The sequence below is a fragment of the Chiloscyllium plagiosum genome, unplaced genomic scaffold, assembly GCF_037043375.1.
Source record: "Chiloscyllium plagiosum isolate Xiang-an unplaced genomic scaffold, Cpla_swu_hap1 HiC_scaffold_14, whole genome shotgun sequence".
Classification (NCBI taxonomy): Eukaryota; Metazoa; Chordata; class Chondrichthyes; order Orectolobiformes; family Hemiscylliidae; genus Chiloscyllium; species Chiloscyllium plagiosum.
This window is the reverse complement of record NW_028270152.1, coordinates 113,796,577-113,811,665: the sequence shown is the minus strand read 5'-3', so window position 1 is coordinate 113,811,665 and position 15,089 is coordinate 113,796,577. Positions and strand designations below refer to the sequence as shown.

Sequence of the window (15,089 nt, the reverse complement as noted above, 5' to 3'; positions counted from 1 at the left end):
TCAAAACTCATGACACCTCTGGGAGATAATGTTCACCGAATATGAGGTTCAAGAATGAGACAACACAGGCTGGAATTATCTGCAAAAGTAACAGCTGTGTAGTAAGAGATTTTTTTTTGTTGACACAACGCTTGGTGTTTGTGTGGAGGGCCCTGCTGGAGTTCTAATGGAGGCGGCTCCAACTGACGCTTTTAACAAGGAACTAGGTCATTATTTGAATTTCACTGAGGGGTGGAGAGTCAATGGACAGTACAGAGTGTCACAGTTATTTAGTTTCTGAATCACAAACTCCCACTTTGTCAATGAGGACTTGGTCACTGACATCAAGAGATGTCAGCATGCTGACGCTTGGCTTGGGAGTCTTTGTTGTGGACATCGAGCTTTACTCATGTCAATCTCCAGAAAACAGGACATGTCTTCAGAATGTGCAGATGACACAAACTGAAAATGCAGGAAACAGGGAAGAGAAGAGTAGTAGAATTTGGGAGGACACATGCAGAAGCTATTTCTATTCGGTCTGAGGATGAACGTGGTCCATAGAATTCCTGATATCGTCACAATGAACTCGTCAGAGCCAGACTTCCTTCTTGTTCGTGGCCAATTATTATGAAGCACAGAATTCCAGTGAAATAGGCACGAGAGAGGCGAGAACTTTCTGTTTGTCATAAAGAGCAAAACAGTCACCCATTGACCGTGGGGGAGAGTCATTTCCTGTATTTAATCAAAATCACACTCTGACATGGGAATCCCTCCAGCTACCTGAGGGATTGAGATTGCTTAAGCAAATTCCACGTGAACCTTATTCAGAATCAGTCACAGATTTTATTAAATCTGCAATCTAACTAGATTGATTCTGAAGGCAGAAGTTTTAGAGACGCCGCAGAGAAGATTTACCACCATACTTCCTGGACTGGAGGGCAATTCTTATGGAGTAAGATTGAGGGGCTGAGGGCTTTTCTCATGAGAGTGAAGAAGGATGTGGGGTGAATTGATTAGAGCGTATATGATGATAAGAGCCACAGATAGAGTGAACAGCCAGAGACGTCTTCCCAGTACAGAAATATCTTCATAAGGGGGCATAATTTAAAGGTGATTGAAGGAAGGTTTCGGTGAGATGAGAGATAAGTTCTTTCTATGCAGCGACCAGACTCTGTGACGGTGGTAGTTCAATCAGATGCATTATGGATGTTTACGCGACTCTTGGCTGGACACATGGAAGATAGGTTATGCGGATTAGTTTGATATTAAAGTAGATTAACCGATCAGCACATCATCGAGGGCTGAAGGACCTGCACTGTACTCTTCTGTATCAGTTGTCCTCCACATTATTGTCTCCACTGACAGTTAAATTTCTGATACTATATATCCCCCGAATGATAATGTTTAATAACTTCTCACCATTTTCAACGGAATCATTCAGTTTAGATTAGATCACATTAGATTACAGTGTGGGAACCCACCCATACCCCTACTTTTCCCCCTTACCCAACACTACAGGCGAAACCCACCCATACCCCTACATTTACCCCTTACCAAACACTACAGGCAATTTAGTATGGCCAATTCACCTGACCCTGCACATCTTTGGATGGTGGGAGGAAACCGGAGCACCCGGAGGAAACCCACGCAGACACGGGAAGAACGTGCAAACTCCACACAGTCAGTCGCCTGTGGCGGGAATTGAACCCGGGTCTCTGGCGCTGTGAGGCAGCAGTGCTAACCACCGAGAAACGTGAACCAATTGTTGTAATTGTACTATTCTCCACCACGACCTCTGAGAGCAAGTGGGAACATAGCTTTGAGATAGGGAATTAGGCATGATCACATTGAATGGAGAGCAGGCTGTAGGGGCTGAATGGCTTCGTCCTGCTCCTGGCTTCCATCAGCTAAATGTCCTCCTGAAACCTCATCCTAAAAAGTATCAGTGATTACATTGGGGAAGCACATCAGCAGTTGTTTTCCTTGAGACTTTCCTGCATCTTGAAAATTTATTTTTTCCTTTGCAGGGACGATGAACAGTCAGTCTGAGAATCAAAGTGGTCCTCAGGATTCCTGATGGCGTCTCAATGAAAAAATAATCATAGGAACGCTTCCTTACTGTTAATGACCAATCGCATAGAATAAAGAGAGACACTTCATGGAACTTCCGGATTGTTCACAGACCCTGGATGTTAATTTGCTTTGTGAATTACGGACCATATAAATGTGGAGGAATTACACTGGATATCCGCAAGTAACGTGAGGATGGATATTTATAAACACTGCAAAAAAATCTTAAGGGTATCCTAAAATGTTTTAAAGGTAATTGAACGGTTTTGAAATTTATTCAGCATTGTGGAGGGAATGGGAGCTAATTTCAGAAACTGCGAGAGACTTACAGGCACAGACAGAGAGTCACAGCCACAGGTTCAGGATAAGATTGTCCTGGAGATGTTTCGGAGCTTACTCTGTGAATCACACAAGGCAAGGCAGCAGCAGGTGGAATGCAGTCATTATCTGGTTATATGAACGATGTTATGATTACTATCTGGCACAGTATTGCCCCGTCCTGAGAGGGTTTGATGTGGAAAATGTAAAGGGAGCTTTATTCTTTATCGAACTCTGTGCTGTTCCTATCCTGGGAGTGGTTGATGGGAACAGTGTAATTGGGCTTTAATCTGTACTTAACCCTATGCCGATGCTTTTCTGTGAGAGATTGCTGGGGACAGTGTCTGGTGATTTAAACAAAACCTAACCTCATGCTGAACCAGCCCTGAGTTTTCAAAGAGTTCCAGTCTATTGTTAGATTACTCGACATTGAACCTAGTTATAGACTCCAGAAGCAACAACGATATTTTTCCCTATCTCATCCTGCAGTTCCTGTCATTGACTCTCAAACTTTCATCATTTTAAAGCATTCAAAATTCCAGGGACATAGCCCTGGGCTTGTGTCATTTCCATGGCCATTGAACCCGTGCCGTCCAACTATAGTTCTGTGAATCTAAGCTGCATTCCTTTGCAAATGGACTCCCAAGTCCCCAACCCGTTCTTGCCTTTCCCTGTTTATAACGTCGTTGTCAGCGCTGTGCTGACATGAATTGGTACCTGAAACAAACCTATAATGGCTACTAATATTTTTGGAATCATTTTTCCTGATTTGGCAGATTAAAACACATCGCACACTTTATACATTTTCATCTCTCGGCCTCCTGCAGATGAAATAAACTGGGATGTAAATCGATGCAATTTCAATGTTAGAGGAGGGATAATCTAAACCAAATGGTACAATGGTAAACTGGATGCAGGAGCAGAGAAGCTTCAGTTTGAGTCTGAATTGTGTCAGCACAGGTGAGGGGCAAATGTGTGAAAAGCTGTTTTTCCATTCATACATTCCAACATTGTAGAAATGTTAATTTACAAATTAAACTGTAAAAGCAGGATATGGAGAACTCTGTTACAAAGTTTCCATTGATTAAGATGCAGATTCCTGAATCCTTTTAACGTCCGTGTCCTGAGATTTTTAAAAGTCTGTCTAACTTTCCAAATTTCAAAACGAAAATATGATAGTAATATGACAGGTCAGCAACTGAATTGTAGGTGCGTGGTCTTGTTCAGAATCTGTCAGAGATTTAGCGTGGAGTAAGATGTATTTTATCCAGATAACAGGCATTTAGCAAGTTTTGTGTTCTCTAAAAATAAAGAAATTGATTTACCATTAAGGAAGCCTCTCGGATTGTGTATCATTAGTACACATTTGTAAAAGAGTAACTGTGCATGTGAATGAGCGAGTGTGGCTTTGAGGTGTCTGTGACTGATTGACTGAGAGTTGGTGGCTGAGATTGGCTGAGTGAGAGGTTGTGTTCGAGTGTGAGATTCTGAGATCGGGAGTTTGCAATGCTCTACTGTGCGTGTGACTGAACATGTGTGACTGCATGACTGTGTGTCAGTGCGGATGAGCTATGTACGAGTTTGTGATAGACACTGTAGAGACATATTTACTCTGTAATCTAATACAAAGCTTCCCCTGACACGGGAGTGTTTGTGGACATATCTGTACATTGTATGTAACCCTATTTTTCCCGGACCCTGGGAGGTTTAGTTGGAGAAAGTGTACAGGGAAATATACTCTGCCTATAAGCCAGTGATATAACTATGCTAAGTGCATTTTATAGGGACAGTGTGGGGATAGGGGTTGACTTCGTCATGATCTAATTCCACGGTGAACATGGTCTGGGAGTTAGAAAAGCTGAAGTGCAGAAACAGCTTTACTCTGAACTTAACCCCATTCACTACCTAAATACAATCTGAAAGAACTGCAGATGTTGTCAATCAGAAACAAAACCAAAAGTTACTGAAAAACCTCAGCAGGTCTGGCAGCATCTTTGAAGAGAAATCAGCGTTAAAGTTTCAGATCTGGCTCAGATAAACGGTGACCGGATACGACGTGGTAACTCTGGTTTCTCAGTTCAGATGTTGCCAAAACTGCTGAGCTTTTATCAGCAATTTGTTTTTTTTTCCCTATTCTCTCCCTGTTCTACGAATTGCTCCCCTCAATTAGCTTAGAGACTTTGTTCTGCTACACATCAGCTTGCCGACAACACATGGAATTCCAGTCTCTCTCTCAGACTAGAGTAAATGAATATATAATCCCAGCGGTGTGAAATTTCTCTGCTGTACATTTCCCTGACTCATGCACCTAACCTTCACATGTCTGATCACTATGGGCAATTTAGCATGGCCAATATTACATGTCGAAACAAACCAGACCATCCGAAAGAACCCCATGCAAACACGGGGAGAACTTATAAACTCCATAGACAGTTGGCCGATACTGGAATCAAACACGAGTCCCTGGAACTCTGAGGCAGCAATGCTAACCACTGAGTTACTGTGCCACCCAAACAGTTAAGTTTAAAATTGGGACTGGAAATATAAAAAGCTGCAGTTTTATTCTGCGACATTCAGTTTCTCCAAAACTAATGTTTTATGGAGTACGTCAGTTCAATAAGGCAGTTCACTACCATCTTCTCAAGGGCTGATGGGAATGAGGGATAAATGCTGAGCCCAGCCAGTGATGCTCACGTCCGATGAACAAACGAAAACTTCATCCCTTTGCCTTGCTAATACCTTGCTGCCCCTGCAGATTAACTCAATGTGTGTTAATATCCCAGGACACACAGATCCCTCTCTACGTCAGAGTCCTATAACATCTCCCCATTTAAACTAAAGTCTCTGTCGATTCTCCCTGACACTCTCCACTTTGTATTGTAAATGACAAGGCTTTGCTCATTCACTTACCATCCCTACATCGATCTGTTTGACAGCAGCTTACTTCCACTTCACAATTTACTTGTAAAAAAGTTTCACCAATAATATACTCAGTTTTTAGATCAAGACTGACTTGAGCAGATGCCTTTTGGAAATCTCAAAATCCTTCTGTCACTCTCTGTTCCTCTTTCAGTGTGTCTGCCTGTTTCGCTCTCCTCGCCCAGAATATCTGTGAATTGACACATTCATCCGTTATCATGTTGGAGATGCTTCATGCTGTCCATACCTCCTGTACGATCACAGTGAAACGTCTTCACCTCCCTAGGCCCAAGTCCTGGTCATAATTGCCAAACTGTCCAAATATTTGGTGACGCCATCACTTTAACTCTCCCGATTTGTGTCCAAGGTTGTGGACAATGATGTTGAATCAATTAATAGGATCCAGAATAAAGGTGTACTTGACTGAAAGTAAATACAGTTCTCCTGAGGGACTGTAAAAAAAATAACATCGGGATTTCCAAACATCAAAGCTTCATTAAACAATCCTGGATGTCAGATAAACAGGACATTCACACACCTGGGTCGGACTCAAGACTCAATCCCCCCGACACAGAAAGATTCCTGTATCAAACAACATACTGTATTGGAATCAAATGCAGTTTTTGTGAGCAGGGCATAGCACATGGGTTGAGGAAAATTGTCCATGGGGATGTTACGAATCAGCAATCTAATTTAGAATCCAAACTGAACAGAAACAATCAAGTAAAGAACTCTGTGATGAAGTTCTGGAATACATCTATTTTTTGTTTGAAAATGGGAACCCTCTTGGATAACAATCGAGAATTACTGTGTGTGTGTGTGTGTGTGCCCGCGCGCACATATGCGCGTGTGTTTCTGTGGTGATAGTTGAGAGTGAGTTAAATTTCTATCACTTCTCAGATTATACATATCTTCCAAATGTTTGGTTAGGCATCATCGATGGAACTTTACTTTGTATTTAACCCTGTGTTGTCAATTAATCTGACAGCTTCCTATGTACTGTTTTCAAGGCTCCAACCGTTGCCACATCTTATATTTGCTCGTATCCTTTTCAGACTGTCCTTCAGCCACTCAGTGACATCCCAGACTCTGCAACCAGGGAGGCAGTGTGCCAGCTGGTGTCGCATCTACACTGTCACAGACATCTGCCTGATGCCCGAACAATGCAATCCCCTTATCACTATTGCTCTCCACTTCTTTTGTTTTCCTTCATTAAATTCAGAGAAGGATCATTTAAACTCGGAAGCAACAAATGTAACTTTTCGATTTGAAAATGGAGGGAGGCAGAAAACAGGGCCACTGCTGAAATTCTGTCCAAGCAGCAATGTTAAACCTTTTCATCGTTCTGTGTTTCCTAACATTTATACATTTCCTGTACTATAGTATTGAAGTATTTCAGGGGGTGGGTGCTGCCTTGTTACAGAATGATGAAATGAGAATAAACGACCTAGTTCTCCAAAAATATCGAATTGCTTTCATTCAGAAAGTGGTTGCTGGTTCCTCTCGTGGCGGTCAGAGGGGATCGCTCTCCCTCACGTCACGGCCCTGGCACGAATCACCTGTTGCCTCCTCTCACTTCCTCGGTGTCAGACTTTCCCCGCTGGTTGTGGCCATCCTTTTTGTGACGTCACTGCGCAGCCGTTTGCGCCTTTGCGTCATTCAGCGCATTTTGAGACTGTCAGAAATAAAAGAATGAACAGGGACAGGAGCAAAGTGTCCCAGAGAGAGAAAAAAAAACTGCTGCTTGTACAGTAACACTGGGAGGCCAGCAGAGGGCGGTATGTTATCACTTTTAATAAAAGATGAACAGAGAGAGTCAGATATATTTCTTCAACAAATTTTAATTAATTCATTGATTGATCAACTCACGTTAACACTTCTGGTAATATTGGATCGGCACCCTCACTCCAAGCCCCCCCTCCTCTGTCTTGGGTAGTTCTTGTGCAGGATGCCCTATTCCGAACAACTTTTGCAGCTCTTGGACTGCTTGTGCTCCTTTCTCTGATACCCTCCTCTTTGCAGTTCCTGCTGAGGTTCATTTTACAGTCGGCTACCATACACCCAGAAGAACGTACCATACACCCACGAACTCACCCTCCACTCCCAGCACCTTCCCCTGCAACCGCAAGAAATGCAAAACTTGCGCCCACACCTCCCCCTCACTTCACTCCACGGCCCCAAGGGATCCTCCCATATCCGTCACAAATTCACCTGCAGCTCAACACACAACATTTACTGCATCCACTGCACCCGATGTGGCCTCCTCTACATTGGGGAGACAGGCCACTTACTGGCGGAACATTTCAGAGAACACCTCTGGGACACCCGCACCAAACAACCCAGCCGCCCTTTGGCTGAACACTTTAACTCCCCCTCCCACTCCGCCAAGGACATGCAGGTCCTTGGCCTTCTCCATCGCCAGACCATGGCAAGAGACGCCTGGAGGAAGAGCACCTCATCTTCTGCCTAGGAACCCTCCAAGCACAAGAGATGAATGCAGATATCTCCAGCTTCCTCATTTCCCCTCCCCCCACATTATCTCAGTGCCAACCCTCCGACTCAGCACCGCCTTCTTGACCTGCAATCTTCTACCTGACCTCTCCCCGCCCACCCTCTCTCTGACCTATCACCCTCACCTTAATCTCCTTCCACCTACGCATTCCCAACGCCCCTCCCTCATGTTCCTCCTCCCTACCTTTTATCTTAGCCTGCTTGGCAAATCTTCCTCATTCATGAAGAAGGGCTTATGCTCGAAACATCGATTCTTCTGCTCCCTGGATGCTGCCTGACCTGCTGCGCTTTTCCAGCAACATATTTTTCAGCTCTGATCTCCAGCATCTGCAGTCCTCACTTTCGCCTACAGGAAATAGAGCTTCGTGACATGGTGAAAAGACAACAATCTTTCCCTCAATGTCAGCAAAACAAGGGAACTGGCCATTGACTTCAGGAATTGGACTGAAGGACACACAATGGTCTCTGTCATTGGTGCTGATTTGGACAGCTTCAAGTTCCGAGTAATAAATATCACAAAAAATCAGTCTATCCATGTCAACTCTACAGCCAAGAAAGCACATCAATGCATCTACCACCTCAAACGGGGAAGGAAATTTAGCATTTTGGTAATGACTCAGATCAATTTTAATATTGCACTGCAGAAAACATTCTATCCAGACGCTTCGTATGGTAACTGCTCTGGCCGTACTGCAAGAAATTGCAGAGATGCATGTACCTAACACAATCCATCACTCAAATCATATTTCCTTCCATTGACTCAGTCTTGAATTCCCACTGCTTCAGGAATGCAGCCAACACAATCAAAGGCCCCTCCCACCACCGCAATGCTCTTTCCCAACCTCTTCCATCGGACAGAAGATGAAAATGTTTGAAAATACGCACCAATGGATTCAGGAACAATTTCTTCCGTGTTGTTATCAAACTTGTTTATGGACCTGTCATATATAGAGTTGATCCTTTTCTGCACCTGTTCAAAAGCTGTGAAACTATATTAAACTGATGACCCTATGTAAGGTATGATTTGTACTGGAGAGAATGAAACACAATATTCTTCACTGTTTCTCAGAATGTATGACTATCATAAAACAAGCAAAATCAATCTGCATACCATACATCTGGGTCTGGTCTGCTCGATAACACTTTAAAACTATGTCTCCTGTGGTCTGTGTAAAAGGCTTCCATTATCCATTACTTCCATGACTGTCATAATTTCGAAAGGATCTATTTCGTATCCCTCAGCCTCGTCGTTCATGTGAAAGAAATGATTTATTATATTGTCCCGCATCATTTATGATGGGAGCTGGCAGGACTGCAGATATTATGTCTGATCCGTGAGTGATAAAGTCAATGAGCCTTGTCTATCCGTTGCTTCTTATGGTTTCTGGCATGCAACTATTTCTGAGTCGTAGCTTCACCAGGTTGACACCTTACGTTTAGATATACCAAGTGTACACACTCATAGAACAGAGAACATAGAAAAGTACAACACAGAACAGGCCGTTTGGCCCACGAGATTTAATTCTAATGTCAAATATAGGAACATAACCTACGCACCCCTGAACTCACTGCTATCCATGTGCATGTCCAGGAGTCGCACCATTTCCCCAATGACTCTGCCTCCACGACCACAGCTGGCAACCGATTCCATGCATTCACAACCATCTGCGTAAAGAACCTACCTCTGACATCTCCTTTATACCTTCCTCCTAATATCTTCAAACTATGACTTCTCATATCAGTCAATCCTGGCCGTGGGAAAAGTCTCTTCCTATTGATTGTATCTTTTCCACACATTATTTTCTATACCTCGATCAGGTCTCCTCTCTTCCTCCTTCTCTCCAGAGAGAAAATTCCGAGCTTATCCCAACTTTCTTCATAAGGCAAGCCCTCCAGTCCAGGCAGCATCCTGGTAAACCTTCTTTGCGCTTTCTCTGAAGCCTCGGCATTTTCCTATAGTAGGGCGACTAGAAGTAGACACAATATTCAAAGAGTGGTTTCACCAGGGACTTGTAGAGCTGCAGCAAAACCTCGCAGCTCTTAACCTCAATCCCACTTATTGAAAGCGAATACTCCATATGCTTTCTTAATAACCCTATCCACTTGGGTGGCAACTTTGAGGGATCTATGTACTTGCATACCCAGATCCCTCTGCTCATCCACACTACCAAGGATCCTGTCTTTAATCTTATATTCAGCATTCGTGTTCCTCCTTCCAAAATGCAGCACTTCGCGTTTATCCAGGTTGAACTCCATCTGCCATGCCCAGATCTGCATCCTATCTATGTCGCGCTGCAGCCTGACATAGCCGTTTATACCGTCGACAATACCTGCAACCTTAGTGCCATCTGCAAACTTACTAACCCACTCTTCAACCTCCTCATCCAAGTCATTTATAAGAACTACAAAGAGCAGAGGCCCAAGAACAGGGCCCTGCGGGACCCCAATCACCACTTTCCTCCAGGCAGAATATTTTCCATCTACAAGCACATTCTGCCTTCTGTCAGCCAGCCAATTCTGAATCCAGATCGCCAAATCTCACTGTATCCCATACTTCCTGACGTTATCTACTCTACTCTTCATTTCTCTTCGTCTACTTTTCATTTAACCAGGTTTGATCACTGGCTCCAAGTCCTAAGCCTCCCATTCATCTGCTTCCCCTGCCCTTCCATTTCTTCGTTGTCATGTCTTTAGAGCCTTGGTAAATTTGTACAGTGCATCTTGGAGGCTGTCATTGAGTTACACCATGCAGAAGGACTGGCTCATACTTACAAACAGTCTCTAACACACTCATTAAAAGGCAGAGCACATTGGAACAGCTGAAACAAAAATAAACCAGGTTTCGTCAGGATTAAAGCACCTATCACTGCCGCGAACAGAGAGAGCTCCTGAGCAGTTGAAGACTTCCCTGTCTCCTGTTCAGAGCCCCAAGCTGTTTAGTTGCCTGAGAACCAATCACATCGTTGCTGGTAGCAGACAGCCTTTGTCAGTGGTAAACTCGTGGCCAATAATCAATGAGCTCCTTGTCACAAACAAATGCTGCATCTGTGTATAACTCCGTTCATCTCCAATCACATTTCAATTATTGGGTCACTATCAGGTAAATTGCTGTCAAACCTTGCAGCTATCCTCCACTTCCGATCTGTTTATAAGGTCGCTCTTTTCACATTTTAGTCCACAATCACACTCAATTCTTTTTTAAAATATGTTTTTATATGTATTCGCCCTGAGAAAACTAAAATGCCATTTCAACAACGCATTTACTTTCAAAATACATGATGCACATTTTTTATAACAAGTACAGTCTATTTATTAATTCTCCCTTCTTGCAATGTTATGCAACCTTCGCATTTCTTAAAGCTTTTACGTATTTCACCATTTGTATTTTAGGACAATATATCTGAATTCACATTCGGTTTTCTGGTGATGTGTATAATAAAATGGTTACAACAAACGACACCATCAAAATATGTTGCATTGTTAATTTGAAACATTTAAAGAAGGCCAGTGGATTACAATCTGTGTAATTTTGTATTTCATTGTTCTTTGTTTGGTGGTCTTCAAAGTACTGAAGATCTAACAGCAACCCCAAAGTCCCCTTTCCTATGGAAGAGTACTTTTCCAATGTTCGGTATTGATTCTAATAGAACTATCCTCCAGGTTCTCAATTCCTAATTTATCATCCTGGAACAAGAAAGCACTTAGACCCAATTCAGAAGCATCAGCGGCCATTTTGAAAAGACTGGAAAACGCAAGGATGGTAAAATAGGTTCATCAATTCAAATTGCTTTCATCCTTTCAACATTAACCTCGCACTCTACTAACTAAACCACCTTTTTCTTATTTCATTCAAAAACATGTTAAAGGCGCAGCTGTTCGGACAAAATTATGGACAAATTTCCTGTAAAGTCAAACAATCCAAAAATCTATTAATTTCTCATTTAGTTTTAGGAAATAAATTCTAATAATATCACTTTTGCTGTCTCCATCAACATCTGTGCGCTTGTGTGTGTATGTCTGTGTGACTGCATGTGCACGTGTGTTCTTTAAGTCGATATGTGTGCTTCTGTCTGTATGTGTCTTTGCACATCTCTCTGCATATGTGATTGTGTCTGAGTCTCTGTCCGTATTTTCGTCTGTCACACACACAAAGAGACAGGCACAAAACACACACACACGCGCGCACACACACACACACACACACACACATACACACACACACACACACACACACACACACACACACACACACACACACGATATCTGGAGGTTCCAGAGGCGGAAGATCAGGCGTTTTACCTCAAGGCGTTGGGTGGTGAGTGAGTGGTTATAGAGAAATTCCTGGTCCTGCATGTCCTCGGCAGATTCGGAGGGGGAATTCAATTCTCCCTCCAACAGTTGTTGTTTTGTATGTTGCTCCTGACCCATCAAAACACAGATCTGAGTGAATGCGCAAACAACCTCTCTCTATACATTTCACTCAAAATAATGTCAATAACAGGACGGATTAAAACAAAATGCAAACTGTGTTGAATGCTGGATGTAGGGAATCATATTACTGTAGAGCCTTTACAGCACTGAGATCAGGCTTTCGGCCCATCATACACACACCAGTCTGCACTCCCTCTTGAAACCTCTCCAATTACCCAGATCCCTGTCTGATTGAAGACTGTCTGTGTGGAGTTTGCACATTCTCCCCGTGTCTGCGTGAGTTTCCTCCGGGTGCTCCAGTTTCCTCGCACAGTCCAAAGATGCGCAGGTTAGGGTGGATTTGCAACGCTCAATAGTCAATAGTGTCCAGGTGAGTGTTGGTTATATGGTTAGCCATGAGAAATGCGGGGTTACAGGAATAGCGTAGAGGGTGAGACTTGGTGGGATGCATGATGAGCTGAACAGCCTGTTTCTACACTGTAATAATTTTATGATCCTATACTCTATCCCATCTATATCTGTGTATGAAGAAGACAATCACCTGATCAAATACGCCTTCAATGGGTCAACGTTTGTTTTATATCTGACTAAGAACTGCAGATGTTGCAGATCTGAGAGACAGCACAAAAATTGCCGGGAAACTCAGCAGGTCCGGCATCATTTGTGAGGACTAAACCTTTTGGATCCAGTGATTGTTCTTAAGGGCTGAAGGCTTCTGATTCTGGTGTTTTCAGACCTGTTGACGTTTGACAAGCAATTTTCTTGTTTTGCTTTCAGCCCCAGTTCAGTTGGTGACTATCATGGCCTTGTTATGTGTGTTTCGGAAAAGGCAGAGCTTAGCTGTAAGCGCGGTGGTGGTGTACTGGTGAGCATAGCTGCCTTCCAAGCAGTTGACCTGGGTTCGATTCCCGGCCATCGCAGTGTTGTGGCTTTTCCTGTGGTTTTAAAAGGAAAAGTCTTGAGCACCAACATTGCATTCTGTGGCGAAACGGATTTGTCAGGTTGCTTTAGGGTTTTCATGATGATGGTTCCTGTAAATTGCCGTGACAATCCGGGCAGCGTTGCTCGAAAGCTTTCCTCTCTGCTTCCCATTGCTTATTTGAATATTGTTCGCAACATAAGGTTCGTTTTGTTTTGTTCGAAAAGTGAGAGATTGCTGTCGTCAGAAACCTTAAATAATTACAGAAGCCCCTGGAAATTCGGACCAGATTCAACAGCTTCTATCGTGGACAGGAAGGAGGTTTAAATACATCAAATTTCTTCAAGGTTAAAATACATTCGCACCTCAAAACCATTTGGAAGCTTACGAATTACAAACATCACATTATACCTTTTTCTCATCTGTTCAAGTTTCACAATATCATTCCGGTAAAAGGTAGGCCAGATTTGTGTAGTTTATGCAATGTTACGATATTCGAACATTGGGCTGGTTCGTAGTTAAATGATATTTCATTTTGTTAAGTTTTCTAATAGAGTTAGGTTAGTCCACACTTTGTTTTTTGTTTGTGTTACAACGATAGTGCGAAGTAAATTGTGTTTCGGTTCAAGCCTGGAAGTTTCACCAATTGAATTGCATTGCCGTACATTTGCCTTCAGGGGAAAAGAAAAAAGGATCTAGACCATCCTCGTAATTCATAGGAGTTTGATCTGGTTCAAAACCTCCTCAATTTCGGTCAATAAATGTTCCTACAGTCCGCAACAATGATTTTCACAGATTAGAGGAGGATGCACAGACATCGTTATTAATTGTTATTACCTCGGACATGAGACGTTTGGGAATGATATTCCTCAGACCATCGACTGTCTGTTCAGCCAAGGTTAAAGGCCTGGAATCCGGCAAAATTGGGAACAATGCAATTCCCAGGAGGCTGAGAGGTTACTAACAGAGCGGGAGGTGGAGAGTCGGGAGCAGAACTACAGGGACAGTCCTCTCTGATCACTAACAATTCAACGTTAGTAAATCCAGTGCCAGGAATGACTGCCTTTGGTCAGAATGACAAAATGTTATTATGGAAAATAAAGAGCATGAAAGCAAGGGAAGGCTTAAAGCATGTAAGCACGGGAAGGCCCAAAGCATGAACCCCACTGGCGATCTGTTGCAAGGGGTGTGTAGAATGCAGGATGAGATAAGAATAGTGGAATTCACTCACACCATATTAGCAAAGAAAGGTTGACGCTGAAAGGTCTCGATGGTGAGATTAGATTACAGTTAGTAAAGTTAGGCTTCCTGTTAAGTATCATTATGACTCGATTGGGAACATAAATCTTTGGGACATGATATTAAATATCTAATTAATAGTGAATGGAGTCAGCCTGATTGAGATTATTGACTAATTATGACATCGGGAAAATGTGAAGTAGCGTCTGGAATGAAAGCCCATTGTTGCGAAAGCTGACATTAAATATCTAACCGTCACATGAGAATAACATTAAGTAGAATGAACAATTAAAGAGATGATGGGAACTAACATCACTGGTTTATTGTGTAGCGAATGTGAGGTACTTTGATTAATATATTTGCACATGCTGATAAGCAAACAAAGCATGGGAAAAATTTATAAAAATCCATGGACAATGAAGTTCGAGAACATTCGATAATCTGCTTTCTCGGTGTCACGGTTTTTCGTTTGCAAATAACAGACCGACTTCTTGAAGAACTCTCCACGTCTCCTGGTGATTCTCTATACTTTTTCCACGACAAAACTCAGCAGGTCTGGCAGCATCCATGCAGAGATAATCGTGGACAATATTTAACAACTTCATCAGAACTCAATAATCTACCACAGGTACTGCCAAACCAGATAGCTTTGTCAGCAGTTTCTGATTTTGTTTCAGATTCCCAGAGGCCACAGTTCATTACA

General features: G+C 42.8%; 1 non-coding gene across 1 annotated transcript; it reads left to right on the top strand.

Annotated features, from left to right (window-relative positions):
* Positions 1-13,076: 13,076 nt before the first annotated feature.
* trnag-ucc (transfer RNA glycine (anticodon UCC)) lies at positions 13,077-13,148 on the top strand. The gene has a single exon. It is a non-coding gene; the product is annotated as a tRNA-Gly (tRNA).
* Positions 13,149-15,089: the final 1,941 nt, after the last annotated feature.